Below are 18,041 nucleotides of genomic sequence, written 5' to 3' on the forward strand. Positions count from 1 at the left end.
ACATTCTTACCTCAGGGCCTTTGCACCTGCCTTTTCTTCTTCCTGGAACAGACTTTCCCCAGGTACCCATCTTGCTCACCTCTTCAGGGCGCCCTCCCACACTTACACTTGTAGCCCCCACCTGGCCCTCCTCCCACTCCCCACCCCCTCCACCATGCTTAATGAGCTTCCAGAGCACCCCCCACCATGGGTGAGGTTCACTTGTGCTCACTGACTGCCTCCTGGCACTAGAATGTGCACTCATAGCAGGAAGGACAGAGCCTGGCTCACGGAAGGTGCTCAGGTTGTGGGGAATGAATTACGCCCTGGGGTTTAAAGATGACATCTCCATAGCCTTCCCTGAGCTGCGGGTCTCTCCTGAGATCCTGACCCTCTTCCCGCTGTCACCCTGCCACTCTCCCTGGGGGATTTCACTCCCTCCCTTCTTCAGGTTCTTCCCTCCTCCAAGGCCTCTTGGATCTCTAGCTGTAGATCAGAGCTGGCCCCCGGGCTCACCCGTATGGGTGGCAATTCAGGCAACGTCTCCACCCAGGTCCCACCTGAGCCAGAGTCCACCACCTTCTGCCCAAATGTGCCCTCCTCCTGGGGACCCATCTCACAGCCATCCAAGCCAGGAACCCGAGGGTCAGCCTTGACTCCTCCCCTCAGTCAATAGTCTCAAGTCCCCCAATGCATTGCTTATCCACCGCTTGTCTTTCTCTACCTTAATTCAGGCTATCGTCACAGGGTGATGCTACAGTCTCCCTCTGGACTGTTCTGCCAGCAGTCCCTCCCTGGGAGCCCATCCTCCCTGGCATCTCTGACATGCTGGGATGCCCAGGCAACTGCCCTGCTCTGCAGTCTTCAGTGGCTCCCCAACACCCAGCGACCAAGGCCAAGTCTCAGCCCCACCTCCTTGCTGTCCTTGGCCTTCTCCAGTCCCTAGGCTGTTTCAGTTTCCCATGCCGGGCTTGGGCAGCTGCCCCCTTAACATGAAACGTCCATGCCTGTCTCCTCTGCATGGAAAGCTCCTCATCACCCTTCATGATCCCACCTAGCTGTCACCTCCTCCATGCAGCCTTCTCTGAGAGGAGAGGAGGCGGCCTGGTGAGGACATGGACGCAGGGGAGGATGAGGCACGTTTGGGGAAGAATAGACCTCGCAGCTTCGGGGAGCCCTGGTCAGGGCTGGACTTCTGGAAGCTTGTGCAGTTGACCTCGCTGCCAACTTTGGGGGGACGGCTTGTCCTCATCTTTGGCCAGGCCCTCACTGTGAGTGCTGACGGGCCCGTGGACCACCTGGGTCTCAGAAGCTTGTGTCACCCGGAGCCTGGTCCCAGGGCAGTGGGGAGTCTGGAGGGAAGAGACCCCTCCAGTCACCTGAGGCAGCACCTCTCACCACTGGCCAGAGGTCAGGGCCCACAGTGACATTTGCAGCTAGATTAAGGCACTACAGCCTGGCCGGAAAATCCCAGCAGTGAGACAGAGCCATGACTCGGCACCTTCCACAAGGACCAAGGTCTGTGGAGGTAATCCTGGGTCAGGCGGGGTCCCTCTGTGGGTCCTTCAGAACTTGTTCCAACCTACCTGCAGTGCTCTCCAAGAAGCCCTCCCTGACCCTGCGCCCCTGGTTCTGTCACTCTCTCTTACACACTGGTCGCAGAGCAAGGCTGCAGTTCCTGATGGGCAGAGTCTACCCCAGGGCAGCTCTGCAGCCCCAGTGCCTAGCCTGGGGCCAACATGCGTTTCTGTTCCATATCTAACCTGCCAAGCCCTCCCCAGCCTATAGCCTGTGGCCTGGAATCAAAAGCCTGTGGCGCTTGCCAGGTGCTGTGCCCTAGGAGATGCTTTCGCCATCTCATCCCTGGGCTCCTTGGGGAAGATTTCTGGGCCTCCAAAGCACTGGGTCTGTTCCTGACCTGCTAGGGAAGAAGAGGGGCCAGGCCTTCCCTGTGAAAGGCCTCTCTGGATAAAATTAGAAATTTAACCACCTGCCTGAGGAAGGCACTGGCCAATCAGGGGACCCCTGCTGTGCTGGCCATTAACCCTGCACTTGCTGGACCAGAGGAATGAGGAGCCCAGAAGGGAGGACAAACAGCGATTTGCCAGCCAGTGTAAACATTCTGAAAACCAGTGCAGCTGTACTGTGCTGTCCCTAACAGCCCAGCTGTTAGATCTGGGTATGCAAGGAAGGGGACCCCTGTCCTCGTCCTCTAGGAGTTGACTGCCCAGTGAGGACGTGCAAGACAGGTGCTACAGAAGAGCTGCACGCACAGTGTTCCTGGGTCCAGGGAAGAGGGAGGTCTGGGCTCAGCTGAGTCTAGGCTGTTGGAGGAGGAGGCATCTTGCTCAGCCTGGAGGTCTGCCTGGGTCCAGAGGAGGCAGGGAAAGCAGCCAGGACTGGGACTGCGACTGGGACCATGAGGAGCACGGAGAAGGAACAGGGCCAGCAGGGAGTATGGGAAGTGATAGAGGTGAGGCAGGCAGGGCTCAGCCTATGTGGGTGGGGATCCTCTGCCAAGCCCAGGAGTCTGGAGCTACATTCAGCTGGCAGAGGAAAGCCCAAAGTGTTTCAAAAAGCTGAGTGGCGGGGCTGGAACTGGCAAGAAAACTGCGTCTGGCTTCAGTGTAGCAAGCGGGGCAAAGCAGGGTGAAGCAGGACAGAGGGGAGGCAGGGAGGCTGCACAGGGACTGCAGCAGGGCCTCAGCCGAGGGGCATGGAGAAGCCAGTGAGACGGAGTGGGAAAGCTGGGGGGTGGACGTGGGCAGCGCCTTGGTGGGAGGAAGAAGTCAGCCACAGTAGCCCGGCGGCAGGAGCACTGAGCTGCACCAACACAAAGACCAAGGGGCCCTGCATGGATTTTGGGTTTCATCCTCATGCACGTAGCCAGGTCTGGCTGCAACAACCAAGTACAATCGACCACCTGCGTCCCCAGAGGGCAGCACCCATGTTGTGACTGCCCCTGACCTTGGAAGAGCACTGGGGGAGCATCCCCAACACATGCTTCCTTTGCTCTCTGCCTTGCAACAGTGGCTCTGCTGGCCAGGTTTGCCAAGGGCCTTGGGCAGCAGTCAGCCCATCAGGGACGAGCAGTAAAGCAGGCACAAGGTCACGGTTTGAGGCTGAGCCAGGAAACAACATCTCAGGCAGATGTCCCCAAGGCTGCCGTTACTTGGCTGTGAAATCTGAAGGGTGTTGGTGCCTGCCCCTTAGCTTCAGCTCCATCACCACTAGCCAGCGGGCCATTCCTTACCTCACCAGAGCTTGGTGCCTCTGCTCCCTGCCCATCTTCTGCTCTGTGGTGACAAACCAGCTACCTGACCCCTCAGCTGGTCCAGAGACAAGAACAACTATTTATTAAGCACCAGCCATGTGCCAGAATTTGTGACAGACACTGAAAACACAAACACACACACACACAGAGTCTGCACTGCAGGCAGACACCTACATAAAATGATCGCCATTTTAGAAATCAGAAAATGAGACTCTGAAAGGCTCAGTCACAGGGGATAAAGGGCCAAGCTGGGATTCAGGCATGGATTTGTTGGATGCTAGCAGGCACACGTTTTCTGTAAGACCAGACATGTTCCCAGGTACAAGAATGAGAATGGGACTCCTTATCACCATCAGGCCCTTCTGCTCTCTGCATGCTTGTCTCCCACTCTGAAATAGAAACAAACCACCAGAAATGATATATTAACTGCCTGTCCCCTAACCCTTTAGAAAAAAAAAAAAAAAGCCTATGGCCAGTGTTGTACGGCCAGTGTTGTGGCTCAGCAGGTTAAGCTTGCGACACCTGCATTCCTGTATTGGAGCACCAGTTCCAATCCAGCTCCTTGCTAATGCACCAGGGAAGCCAGCAGATGATGGCTGTCCCGACCCGCGGGACAGCAACTGGGGTCGAGTACCTAGAAGGAGAAATGAGAGGGGCAGGAGACACAAGGATGGCAGCAAGACAAGTGCTGATCAAGCTGCAACTTTATTTTTTGAACTGCTCACTATATATCATTGAGGCATGGGAAAGAGGAAGGGCTTGTCTTCGCTACTGCAGTGCTGACGCAATCAAGAAAAACCCGCGGGGCCCTATTACGGGAAGGGGCCCTGTTACGGGAAGCTACAAGATTAGGGAAGGGGGGTAGGGCGGTTACAGGCGCATGGCTTCTACAAGATTAGGGAGGGGGGCAGGGCGGTTACAGGCGCATGGCTTATAGTACATTTTATCTGACACGCCAGGTTTTTCTATTACCAAGAGGTAAGGCCACCTACTGCATGGTCCCTGACATATCCCCCTTCTTTATCAATTTAAGAAGGATAGCTGTGGTTTAGGCCAAGTTTGACGAACGAGCAGTGCCTGTCTTAGGAATCGACCCGAAACCCTAACACCTCTTACCCGTCGCTGGATATCCTTGCCAGTCCCCAAGGACTCCTGTCTTAGGCGGGTGTGGGTACGGGAAGGTGCCCGTCATTGGCTTACTGCTCATTTTATTGATAGGCCTGGGGCCCTTCCTGGGCTCCCGACTGGACAGCAATGAACGGGGGAAGGTTAGCTGTTGAAAGGACCGTGACCTTATTGGCTATACTTTATTGGCCGGAGAGGGGATGATAAGTTTCCATGGGATCTTGCATGGCTAGACTCTGGTAATGTATTTGAATTGGCCTGGCTGCCAAATTGTCTACTTGTTGTTTGATGAAGGCCACGAGTCTATTGAAGAGACAAGGACCTACAGATAGTATAATAAGTATTCCAGCAAAGGGGCCTAGAAGTGGCAACAAATAGGGAAGCAGTCCATTCCATCCAGTCCAGAAGGGGTTTTCAGCCAGGGCACGTCGACGACGTTCCAGGTCTTCTTGAAGTGTTTTGATTTTATCACGAACAATGCCGGACTTGTTGGCGTAGAAGCAGCATGTTTCCTGTAAAGCCAAACAAATACCTCCCTGTTCGGCAGTAAGCAAGTCTAAGCCTCTACGGTTTTGGAGAACGACTTCCGCTAGGGAGTCAATTTGATCCTGAAGGTCCTGAATGGTGGTGGATAGGGTTTGTACATCATTAATAAGCTGTTGGGACAATTGTCTATATTTGTGGACCGCAATTCCTAGTCCTGTTGAACCTGTAACCATCGCTGAGGAGATTCCCAATGTAGCTATTAAAGGAATAAATTGAACAGCTCGTTTCGGTCGCCCCGCAATATAATCAAAGGAGGGGATGGGAACAGGGGTATCTCCCGAAATGATTTCAATATTGGGGAAAAGCGTAGCATGTGCGCAACTACCGCTCCAATTTGCTGGTAGGACAGTATAGGCTAAATTATCCTTGCATACAAATACGGTGGAATTGGGGGCGTAAAGAGGGAAATCTATTGTTTCATTATCTGTACAAAAGGGAGCGAGGCCTACATCAATATTAAAGGAATTATTAAGGGGAGGTTTATAAAGGCAAGTGATGTTTTCAGCTGGGTAAGGAAGAACAGGAAAGGGATGTGTAGGCTGAGCGTTAGAGGAATCATTAAACATAGAGGTACTATTAAGCGGTAAAAATACGGCAAGAGGAAGGGGGGGTCCCTGGCGCAGACAGAGCCAACAGCTGTTTGCAAGGGAGGGGTTAGAGATATTAAGTAATTTATGGGACTCGGTGAGGATATCGGCGGTGTTGGCATCTAAGCCTTCCATTCCTCGAGATCGGATGTTAGCCAGAGGGTGGTATTGGAGAGAAGGATAAAGGCTTTCGAATGCGGTTTCGAGCATCTTTTGTGTTTTTAACCTGGTAAGTGTGTCCTGAGGGCCACCACCATCAGACACTCCCACAGGGGCTGCAGGGTACCAGCAGGCCACTTGTCCCTTAGGGGGGCAGGGAGGAGAGCTGAGGCGTGAAGACGATAAGTCTCCTCCAAATATTCCCCCATGATCTCCTGTTATAGTGGCAAACAATAAATGTTTACTCCCCTCATTACAGGTTTGATACTGAGTATAACAGGAGGAGTGCACAGAGTAGTGGATAGTACTATTGCATTCTGATGGGCATTGATCCTCAGGGCGGGAAGAGTCTAGTTTAGGTTTGAGAGTACACTGCCATTTGGAATCTGTGGCAGCCCGATATGCAGTTTTATCTCCACAGTCATGTGTAAAATGAGGCTTACGATTGAGGACTCGGGATCCATAGGAGGTTGATGTTTGTGGGAGTAATACTGTTATGCCCCCCGAGCAGGTACAAGGGTTATGCTGTTGAAGGAGTTTTTGAATGGCCTGAGGGTTGTCAAACCCTGCAAAGACTGGTGGAGCCCAATGGATGGTGTAGATTGCCATTATCAGGAGAGCAAGGAAGAGGGACATTTTGTTAGGGCCCTTCAGAGGGGTTAATCAGTGAGCCCTCAGGAAATGTGGTAGGGGAAGAGCGAATAGAGAGAAGATAAGATACACAAATAGCAACAATGGCAACAATACCGACAATAACAAGGAGTCCTGTAATGAGTCCCAGTAGAGTCCAGCCGGGTCTTTTCATTCCTGTAAACACAAGGGGAAAATATCCTCAGGGCCAGATGTAGGCTCTGGTGTAGGGTTAATATTAGAAGAGTTTGACGAATTAACTTGTTTAACTAATCTTTCAGGCAGCCATCTGGGTGCCGATTGCTTTTGATCCAGGATGCAGGCTGAGCCGCGGCCCCAGATAAGTACTGGATCTGGGCCATGCCAGCTGTTGGTGAGGGGGTCTCGCCACATCACCATAGGTGGAGCCGTATTAGGGGAAGGGTGCCAGTGACGGTCAGCAGCGGAATGACCATTATTATCCAAAGTTAAAAAATTTGTCACAAAAAGCGCATGATTTAAGCGATCGCGGGGAGAGGTAAAAGAGAAGGAAGTGGCTTTAAGCCGAGTGAGCCAAGTTTTTAATGTTTGGTGGGCTCTCTCAACTATTCCTTGTCCCTGTGGGTTATAGGGAATGCCTGTAGCATGGCTAACATGGAGCGCTTCACAGAATTGTTTAAACTTAGTGCTGACATAAGCAGGACCATTGTCTGTTTTAATTTTAGCAGGTTTTCCCAGGACAGAAAGGGCAGTGACAAAGTGTGAGATGACATCCCTAGCAGCTTCTCCTGAATGGGGGGAAGCAAAGATAAAACCACTATACGTGTCTATAGACACATGGAGATACTTTAATTTGCCAAATTCTGGGAAATGCGTGACATCCATTTGCCACAACTGATTAGGGAGAAGACCACGCGGATTGACTCCTAAATGCGGTACAGGGAGGCTTGTGATGCATGTGGGACATTGTTTTACTATTTCACGAGCCTGATCTCGTGAAATCTTACAAAGTAAACGGAGGGATTGAGCATTTAGGTGATGTAACTTATGTAATTTTTGAGCTTCTTGTACTGATCCCATAATTATGGGGAAGGCAAGCCTCGTAGCTGCATCTGCCTGGGCGTTACCTTCTGATAGTGGCCCTGGTAGGTTTGTGTGTGCCCTGATATGTCCCAAGTAGAAAGGCTGTTGTCTCTTGTGAATTAACTTTTGAATTTGTGCAAATAAGGGCGTAGCGTTAGAAGTTGTCTTAAGAAAAGGGGAAGTTTCGAGTAACGGGATAGATTGAGCCACATATGCACTATCAGTAAAGATATTTACAGGCTGATCGAAAAATTGTGTAAAGACTTGAAGTACGGCATACAGTTCAACCAACTGAGTTGACTGATAAGATGTTTTAAATACATGAGAACGGTTATTTGCCACGAAGGCGGCCATCCCATTGGAAGATCCATCTGTAAACACCGTGACAGCCTTTGGAATGGGGTTACTTTTTGTAATTTTTGGGAAAATGAAGGAATAGGACTGGGCAAACTGTAGTACCGGGTCATCAGGGAGGTGATTGTCAAGAATCCCCATAAAGCCTGACATGGCTATTCCCCAGTCGTCAGATGTTTGAAGAAGGAACTGGGTCTGTTCTTGAGTATATGGCACTATTATTATATCGGGATCCTTTCCAAAATACTGGCGGGAAAGGGAGCGAGCCTTAATGATTAATGAAGTGGTTTGGGAAGAGTATACAGAAATTACCTTAGACGAGGAGGTGGGGAGATGGACCCAGAAAAGAGGTTGACCCTTTTTACCAGGTGTGAGGGCCTTTTGCCAAAACACTCCAGTGGGCGTGTGTGGCGTGGCTAAGACAATAAAAGTTAAAGGGAGGGTATACGAAATTTGAGAGACAAATTGTTGGCTGATGGCTTGTGTTACTTGGTTTAACGCCTCTCTCGCAGCCGGGGTGAGTTCACGGGGGGAAGAGGGATCTGAGTTTCCTCGAAGGATGTCGTAAAGGGGCAAGAGAGTGTTGTTAGGGACCTTTATATAGGGCCTGAGCCACTGAATATCTCCTAAAAGTTTTTGAAAGTCGTTAAGGGTATGGAGGCAGTCTAAGCGAAACTGGATGCGAGGCACGAAAACCTCGTTTTGTTGTAATTTTAAGCCTAAATAGGTAAAGGGGTCTTGTAACTGAACCTTATCAGGGGCAATTTGTAAACCAAGGGCGAGAAGGGTTTTAGTAAGGTCCGTGAAGCAACGAAGTAGGTTTGATTTATTTTGGGCTGCCAATAGAATATCATCCATATAATGTAAAATATAAAGATGTGGCCAGCGTAAACGAATTGGGTCTACTGCTTGTGCCACAAATTTTTGACAAAGGGTGGGGCTATTGGCCATTCCTTGGGGTAAGACCTTCCATTGAAATCTTTGCATTGGTCCCTGGAAGTTAACACGGGGAAGGCTAAAGGCGAAGAAAGGACGGTCATCAGGGTGTAAAGGAATAGTAAAAAAGCAATCCTTAAGATCTATAATTATTTTAAAATAACCATTTGGAATGGCTACAGGGGTGGGGATGCCAGGTTGGAGGGCACCCATGGGTGCCATGACCTTATTAACGGCACGCAAGTCCTGTAAAAGGCGCCATTTGCCAGATTTTTTCTTTATGACAAAAATGGGTGTATTCCAGGGAGAATTAGAAGGCTCTAAGTGTCCAGCCTCGAGCTGCTCCTGTACAAGCGCTGTAGCGGCATTTAGTTTTTCTTGAGTAAGCGGCCACTGGTCCACCCAAACAGGAGTTTGAGTATTCCATGTGATTTTATCTGCATGGGGTACAGGAAGGCCAGTGGCCGTTGCTAAAAATCCGAATATCCGAGCCCGTGTTTATCTGTTTTAGAGGGAGTTGTAATGGGTTGAGTTATGCCCTGTCTTGTTTTTCCAAGTCCCGTGCCAGGCACATAATCCATGCGCAGCATTTGTTGTGTGACCACGTTACTAGGGCTGCACAGGATAACTTCCATTTGGGAGAGAATGTCACGTCCCCACAGATTAACAGGAAGGCCTGGTAATACAAAAGGAGTTACAGTGCCCTGATTGCCTTCACTATCCTTCCAGTGTAATACCTTTGAGCTGACTTGGGGGTTATTAGATTGGCCTATACCTTGTAAGTCAGTAAAAGATGCGGTCAGCGGCCAGTGGGTGGGCCAATGATCTTGAGATATGACCGTGGCATCCGCCCCCGTATCTAGAATGCCCTTAAAATCCTTTCCTTCAATAGTAAGGGTTAGTGTAGGTCTATTTTTTGTGATTGGCTGGACCCAATAGGCATCCGAGGAGCCCAAAGGGGTAATGCCTCGGGGCCTGGAGGAAATTGAGGATGTATTTTTAGTAATTAAAGGCATAAGAATTAGTTGTGCTAGGCGGGTGCCCTGTGGAACGGCAGCCACTCCGTTAATAGCGGCTGCTAGAATCTTTATTTGTCCGGTAAAATCACCGTCAATAATGCCAGGAAAAACTTGAATGCCCTTAAGGGTGGCTGATGCTCTACCAAGAATAAGAGCACAGGTACCCGAAGGCAGAGGGCCCCACACCCCTGTAGGGATAATTTGTGGGCCCTGGGTGGAATCTAATATTGTATCGGAGGCGGCACAGAGGTCCAGTCCTGCGCTACCTGGGGTTGCTCGTTGGAGGGAAGTAATTGTTGAGGCATTTGAGGAACTTGTTGTTGGGCTTGGGCCTGAGGAGGGACAAACCGTATCGCCCCAGGGTTTGTCCTTGGATAATTTGGGGCCAGGGGCTGGCCCCTCTGGGAGTTTCCCGGCAGCCTAGGAGGGAGGGGCTGGCCTGAAGAATTAGTCTTTGACCTACATTCATTTGCCCAGTGATAACCCCTATGGCATCGAGGGCACAGGGTGGAAGGAAGTGGCCTACCTGGAGGGGATGGGGTTATATTTTGTGCCATAGGCCTGGTTGATGAGGCAGTGGGACAATCACGGGCAAAATGTCCAGGCTGTTTACAAGCATAGCAAGTGGAGGTTTTTGCGGAGGGGTTGTGAGCCGATTTAAATGCAGCTCCGATAGCCAGACCCATAGCGTGGGCTGATCCCACGCCAGCGCAGAGCCTCACGAATTCTGAAAGGTCATTTTTATGTTTATGAGGCCGAAGAACGTCCTTACAAACTGGATTGGCGTTTTCAAAGGCAAGGTGTGTAACGAACGCGCTTCCACTCTCTCCCGGGCCGACGAGTCTCTCAGCTGCCATATTAAGGCGCGAAACGAAATCACTATAAGGCTCGTCGGGCCCTTGTTGAACTTTAGCTAAAGAGGCGGTGACCGCTCCTCTCTGAGGGAGTTTTCTCCATGCCCCCATGCCGGCAGTGCTAATTTGTGTTAGTAACCCAGTAGGGAATTGGGCTTGTAAATTATTGGAGTTATACGGGGGATCTCCCAAAAGTTTTTTGAGGGTCCAATGTTTTGATGAGACTTTAGTAAGGTTTTGTTGAGCTAATTCTTTACAAATTTGAACATAATCAGCCCTCCACAGGACGTAATCACCCCCGCTGAGAGTGGCTCGGGCAAGAAAATCCCAATCATTAGGCGTGAACCAGCGGGTTTTTTGGTTTTCTAATAAGGCCTGAGTGTACGGGGCGGTGGGGCCGTATTGGGTGCAAGCTGTTTTAAGTTTTTCAATAAATTTGAGACTAAGCCTTTTGTAAGATGACGGTTGTCCATCTCCCGGTCCCTGATGGGGGGCCTGATCCTCTCCCTCTGACCCCGGATCCTCACTGTCTTCCTCATGTTGGTGGGGTGAATTATCCTCATCCTCATCTTCCCCATCAGTGGTAGGGTCGGACTGGCCTTGGGCTTGTCTCCTGGTTACAGGGAAAGCCAGAAGGGGTTGGGTTTTGGGCTTAGTGTTATTTTGCTTAGATCGTGGAAGGGGTCGTTCCAAGGCGAGATGGCGGAGCTCATCATCGAGGGTTCTTAGTTCTTTAAGGAGCTGGATGTGCTCCCGCCTGGCTTGAAGTGACTGCCGCAGAGCCGACAAGTCAGGTATAGGTGGGTTAAGATCGTGGAAGGAGGGGGCGCAAACGGTAAGGGGTAGGTGAGGATTATATGGCGGGGGTTTAGGGGGATCTGGGGCACTATGGGCAGTCTCCTCTCTCTCTTCAAAGGCTGACCGGTCTCGAATAACAGGATATAGTTGGCCCGTCTTGTTGGAGAGGGAAGGGGTGGGCTCCTCGATCACATCTGGGGGGTCATCTGGGGTGCCATTATCAGAAACAGGGGGCATATCTAGAATGACAGAAGGGCATCTAGAGGGGGGTTGGGAGCATCGCCGTAGCGTCTCCTCGCCTTCCCTCACCAGGGCGTCGACAGCTTTATCTGTATGCCGGGTTTTTATAATATCATTAATTAGATTCCAATATGAAAAGATGGTAATAGGCACCTTGGCAGGGCCAAAAGTCTCATGGAAATCTTTTAGACAACTTCCAACTCTATTCCACTTAACCTCGTCGATTGTGCCTTCCTTGGGAAACCAGGGACACAGTCTTTCTATATGATCAAAAAACACTTTTAAATCTTTCTTTTTAACCCGAACTCCTCGTGTCTTGAGAGTATCTTTGAGGCTTTTAATGAACATTTCCCGTGACGATAATGCCTGCCCCATGGCTGTCACTTACCTTGCGCCGTCTTCGCTCCTCAGCGTCGACCGATGCTGATGATCTCGGGTGGGCAGTTCCGAGCTGGTCGCACAATCACTTGGATCCAAGTTTTCCTCCTGGAAGGCGGCGTTTCTCCAATCTTACAGGCACTTCGAGCCCCAAGGGCCACACTCGAGCCCCACGTATTTGGGTCCATTCCATCCACATAAGAGATCTGGATGGAGTTCCTGGCTCCAGGCTCGATCTGGCCCAGCTCTGGCTGTTGTAACCATTTGGAAAGTGAACCAGTAAATAGATTCTCTTTCTTCCTTCCTTCCCTTCTCTTCTTCTCTCTCTCTTTCTCTCTCTCTCTTTCTGTGCTTCACATAAATAATAAATAAATTTTTAAAAAAAGAAAATCTGGAGGCTGGCATGGTGACATAGTAGGTAAAGCTGCCACTTGCAATGCCAGCATCCCATATGGATACTGGTTCGAGTCCCAGCTGCTCTACTACCAATCCAGCTCCCTGCTAATGGCCCGAGTGACAAGAACAACCATTTAACAACTCTTCCAAGGTCAAAAGCAGCAGAAGATGATCCAAGTGTTTGGGCCCCTGCCACCCACATGGGAGACATAGATGAACTTCCTGGCTCCTGGTTTTGACCATCTGGGGAGTAGGCCGGCAGATGGAAGATTTCTGTCTGTCTCTCCCTTTAACTCTGACTTTCAAACAAATAAATAGATCTAAAAAAAGAAAAAAGAAAGTCTATGCACTTTCTGGTGGAAAACATAAATGCAGTTATGATCCCATCTCCTCGTTGTTCCTAGGGAGTAGTAGTTATGAGGTTAGACTTTGGTGTCATTCAGGCCTGTCACTTACTAGATGTGTGACCTTGGACAGGTGTCTTAACACTCTGAGGCTTGATCTCCTCATTTGCAATGACCAGAGTCTCCTTCTCGTAGGTTTGTAGTAAATCCACGTGGTGCCTTTGACAAGCCTGACCCGCAATGCTGCTCCGTAACAGCAAAGTCCACAGAACAGATTGTGGATCCAGACCGGCTGGATTCCAATTCTGGCTCCACAGCTGGGTGAACTTGGGAAAGTTATTTAACCTCTCTGTGTCTCAGTTTTCTCATATGTAAAATGGGATACTTACTGAACCTCTCATAAATGGTTGTGAAGATTAAATTAGTCAGTACGTGTAAAATGCCTGGAAATGTCTAGGCATGTTATCAGCACTCAAGACGTGTTACCTATCGTAGGCAGCCCTCACCATCTGCTGCAAAACAAACTACAGAAAATCCTTTACAGACTTGTTGACTCCCTCACAAATACCCGACACCCTACAGAGAACAATTAGAAGAAGGGAACTTGGACTGGGGGGAGGTGATAAATTGAGATTAGCAGGTTTAAAGGGCCAGGTTGATTGTGGAAGGTTGAAAAGGAACTCAGTGCCAGGTGCTGGCTAAGACAGAAGGAACACTCACTCCTTCTCTCCTCCCTCTTTCTCTCAACTGCTGTGAAAGTAAAATGGAATGATGATGTGTGGTAGACTGGCTAGCTCTTGCCCTGGGTCCTACCTAGGCTACACTTCTCCGCCTCCTGACATTAGGATGAGTTTAAGACTGCCTCATAGCCAACGAGATGTGAGCATAGTGACACAAGCCTCTTCCTGACCGTCATGAACAGGTCTATGCTCTTCTCCTTTCTACCTCTGGGTACAGTTGCAAGCAGACCTCTGGAGCACATGTTGAACCTGGCACAGACACGATTTGTAAGGAGCCTGAATCTGACTCACCACATGGAGATCAGCCCATCAGTGCAAATCCCATTCTGGGCTTTACCAGAGAAAGAACTGACCTCTTGCAGTGGCTAACCCGTTATGGGTTTGCGTGTTACAGCAGTTAGTGATAGCCTAGCCAAAGAGAATGCTTTCAAGCTTAATGCTGTTCCTGGAACACAGAGAGCATCCAGTCTGAGATAGCCAGGAACTCAGGAGCTCAAAAAGTCCAACAGTGTTATAGGGCACCATCAATGTCAACATTTGAATTTTAGAAAACAAGCCTTTTGTTCTCTGTCTCTTCCAAACCCAAAAAGTACAGAGAAGAGCCTATTTGTTTCTCTGTGAAATAGACAAAGTAATTCACATCCAAGAGGGTAACCCCAAAGAAAAAAGGAAACAGTTATAATGTCTACCATTTTATCAAAATACCTACTGTGCATCAGGCATTTAACTACTGATTTTACCTACACTATCTCTTGTATTTTACCTAAATACACTAAGAGTTCCCATATCACAGATGAAGAAACTGAGGCTCAGAGTTTAAATAACTTTCCCGAGTCACACAGATAGTAAATAGACTACCCAAGACAGCATTTGAATTCAGATCTGACTGGCTAAGGCCCAACCCCCTAAACCACTGGCCTTCCCTGGACAAAGGGAATCACCTCCAAGGCTTGTTTTTGTTGGATTGACTCCACTCCTGGACAACAGTTGAGTCTGGAGTCACAAGGAGCAAGAAACTGAGTCTAAGATTTTGGGTCCTGCTGGCTCAACCCTTCTCTCCAGGCTTAACCCATCCTCAGCTCCTGGGACCCGGCAGCTGCTGCCAATGCCAGCATTGGTGCAGAATGTGAAAAGCTAGAAAGAAAGCAACTCACCAGCAGGGAGGAGGGAACTTGTCACCCCACTCCCCTCCACCCTATGCCCAGACTCCCAGAAGGCAGCTGGAGATTGGACCCTGGCTTTTTCCCCAAGGTCACCTTCATGACAATTCCACCAGGGCTCCGGCTGGCAGCACCCGCCAACGCCAGGCCGTGATGGATTACTGCTCGCTCTGGCTACTGTTCACTGCACAATCCAATCTAGCAGACACACATATTTCTCAATTCAGGGACTTCTTTTATTTTATGAAAAATCAGCCAGCTGCTCAGGCATGAGTGGCTGAGCTTGGCAAGCACCATGGATTTTGTGAGCTTCCTCCAGCCCTGTTGCTTTCCTGAACTTCTCTTGCCTTTGCCCTGGTCTACCCAGTACCCACTCTCAGCCTTGTAAAGTGTGGAAGAGCCCAGGTTTGGAAACCAGTTAGTCCTAGGTTCAACCCCACTTCTTCCACTTGTTCTCTAGGGAATTTTGCACAATTCTCTCAAGTTTTCTGAGCCTCAGTTTCCACCTGCAGAAGTGATAACTACACTATCTGCACCTCAGAGTTACTAAAAGGCACAATGAGGCATGGGTGTGGTATTCCTGGCACAGCCAATAGCTCACCTGCACCCCTTATGTATAGGAACTAGCTCCATTTCCTCTTTTCCACTTTCATTCTTAACCAATTTCTCCTTATTCTTTCTGTTTTCTGTGCCCCCTCCTCTCTCCTTTGCTCTACTGTAGTTCATGTCAGTCTTAAAATTTCCAGAGCATGCCCCAGACTGCTCTATTGTAAAAGCCTGAGCAGTTACCATAATAGGCCTCTTGAACTAAACTTGTTCTTTACTTTCTGCCTTTATCTGAGCAACTATGGCCTACCTTGTGTTGCCGTTAGAACATATTCTTTATGACCGAGATAAGAATGATGCTTTGACAGGGTCCCTGACCTCCAGAAAGACTGATTTCAATGCCCCTATAAGATGTGCTGTCACTATCCTAAACTGTAGTGAACCATTGTTTCTACCTCTTTATCCTTCACCCTTCTGATTGAATGGGATACCCCTGACAACTCAGAGAGTGGGAAGTGGGAAGTGACCAAGAAATTATCTTTATGAAGCTGGGTAAACACAAGACAGCAGCCTGATCTGGCCCATGAGCCCAAGTTCCCCGCCACCTCATGGACCACTTGAGTCATGTAGATCACAAACGTTTTGTTCGTTTGTTTGTTTTTGTTTTTTTGACAGGCAGAGTGGACAGTGAGAGAGAGAGACAGAGAGAAAGGTCTTCCTTCTGCCGTTGGTTCACCCTCCAATGGCTGCCGCAGCCGGCACACTGCACCGATCCAAAGCCAGGAGCCAGGTGCTTCTCCTGGTCTCCCATGGGGTGCAGGGCCCAAGGACTTGGGCCATCCTCCACTGCCTTCCCGGGCCATAGCAGAGAGCTGGACTGGAAGAGGGGCAACCGGGATAGAATCTGGCGCCCCAACCAGGACTAGAACCCTGTGTGCCGGTGCCGCAGGCAGAGGATTAGCCTATTGAGCCACGGCGCCAGCCTAGATCACAAACTTTTAAATGGGCAGAAGAGGAAGGAGATGGTTTAGCTATGAAATCAAAGCCAAATTAGTGCTGTAAGAGAAGGTAAAAGCAAGCACAGTCTCAGACGATATCTCCATGTCTCTTTTTCCTGCTGCCAGCTTGAGGATTAAAGCAGGTTGTCCTTCAAACCAAGGACCATAGACTGTGAGGCAAAGAGAGCCACTCCCCGAGTGCTGGCCCCAGCAGCCAGAGCAGAGATAGAAGGCCTAACGTTCCTCAATCACCTGTTACCACATGCCAGCCCCACATACAGCATCTTTCCAAATATCCTGATTTCTCTGCCTTTCCCACGTACTCAGCCACTGTCCAAGCTCTCTAAGTAGCTATCAAATCTGCCCCCTTTTCCATATTCCCACTGTGTCTTATTCCAGACCCCACACTGTTACCTGGGTCACTGCACCAGCCTCTTCCTTGGGCTTTCAGCCTTTCCTCCACCCCAGTTCTCTCTGCACAGCGACAGAGTGATCTTTTCAAAATGCCAAACCATGTCCCTTTTCTCTTTGAATCCTCCAAGGTCTGCTACTGTTTTCAGGTTAAAATAACTTCTTATATCAGCAAACTTCTGTAAAGGACCGGGAAGCAAATTTTGCAGGTTTCATGTTTGTATTGGTTCTGTTGCAGCCACTCAGTTGTGCCTCTGCAACAACAGCAACAGGCAGTAAGCAGATAGGTGGGTGTAGCCATGTTTCAACAAAAGTCAGCTTTAAAAATAGTCAATCAGCCAGATTTGGCCAACAAGTCACAGTTTGACAACCTCTGTGATTTAAACCAGCTCACAATGCCCAGAGCAACTTGTCCATTGCCTCACAAAGGTTGGCCTTGTCACTCCCATGCAACCATTTGTACTTTACAGTCCACTTACATAGCATTAGGGAACTTCAAAAAGTTTACGAGGGTGGGGCCAGCACTGTGGCATAGTGGGTAAAGCCGCCACCTGTGGTGCCATCATCTCATATGGGAACCAGTTCAAGTCCTAGCTGCTCCACTTCCGATCCAGCTCTCTGCTATGGCCTGGGAAAGCAGTAGGGGATGGCCCAAGTCCTTGGGCCCCTGCACCCACATGAGAGACCCAGAGGAAGCTCTTGGCTCCTGGCTTCAGACTGGCTCAGCTCTGGCTGTTGCAGCCATCTGGGGAGTGAACCAGAGGATGGAAGCCCTCTCTGCTCTCTCTGCCTCTGCCTCTCTGTAAATTTGCCTTTCAAATAAATAAGTAAATAAATCTTTTATCAAAAAAAAGTTTGTGGGAAATGTAATTAAAGAATAAAATTAAAAACATAAGCTTTATTCCCCAGCATAAACTCCATCAAGTTCAAGACATTTTTGGAAGTGATGTTACCACTCATGTGACCATCCCTGAAGAACTGAGGGTCCTGAAATGTAATCACAGCAATGCAGTCTTTTGCTCTGAAGAAATATGGGTGCCCTTTAAAGGTCTGTAATATTGGGAAACAAAAGAAGTCATCAGGAGCCAAATCAGGACTGTCAGGTGGATCTCGAATGATGTCCCATTGAGACTCCTGCCCTTGTCTGGTTTTAGGAATGAGCAGGAGCATTACTATGGTGGAGAAGGGCTCTCTAGTGAAGTTTTGAACTAGGAATGTTTCTGCTAAAGCTTTGATTAATTTTATCAAAACACTCTCATTATAGGCACATGTTACTGTTCTCTGGCTCATCAGAAAATCAAGAAGCAAAATGCCTTCAGCACCCCAAATCACTGATGTCATCATTTTGCTCTTGATCAGGATCAGTCTGCTTTTCCTTGAGCTTGACCATTTCCACCTTTGGAGCCATTGCTCTGTGGCTTGTCTTCAGGATCATACTGGTACAACCATATCTCACATCTTTCTATAATTCTTTGAATAAAGTCTTCAGTATCTTGATCCTACTT

The sequence above is a fragment of the Lepus europaeus genome, chromosome 5 (genome assembly GCF_033115175.1).
Source record: "Lepus europaeus isolate LE1 chromosome 5, mLepTim1.pri, whole genome shotgun sequence".
In the NCBI taxonomy this organism is placed as follows: domain Eukaryota; kingdom Metazoa; phylum Chordata; class Mammalia; order Lagomorpha; family Leporidae; genus Lepus; species Lepus europaeus.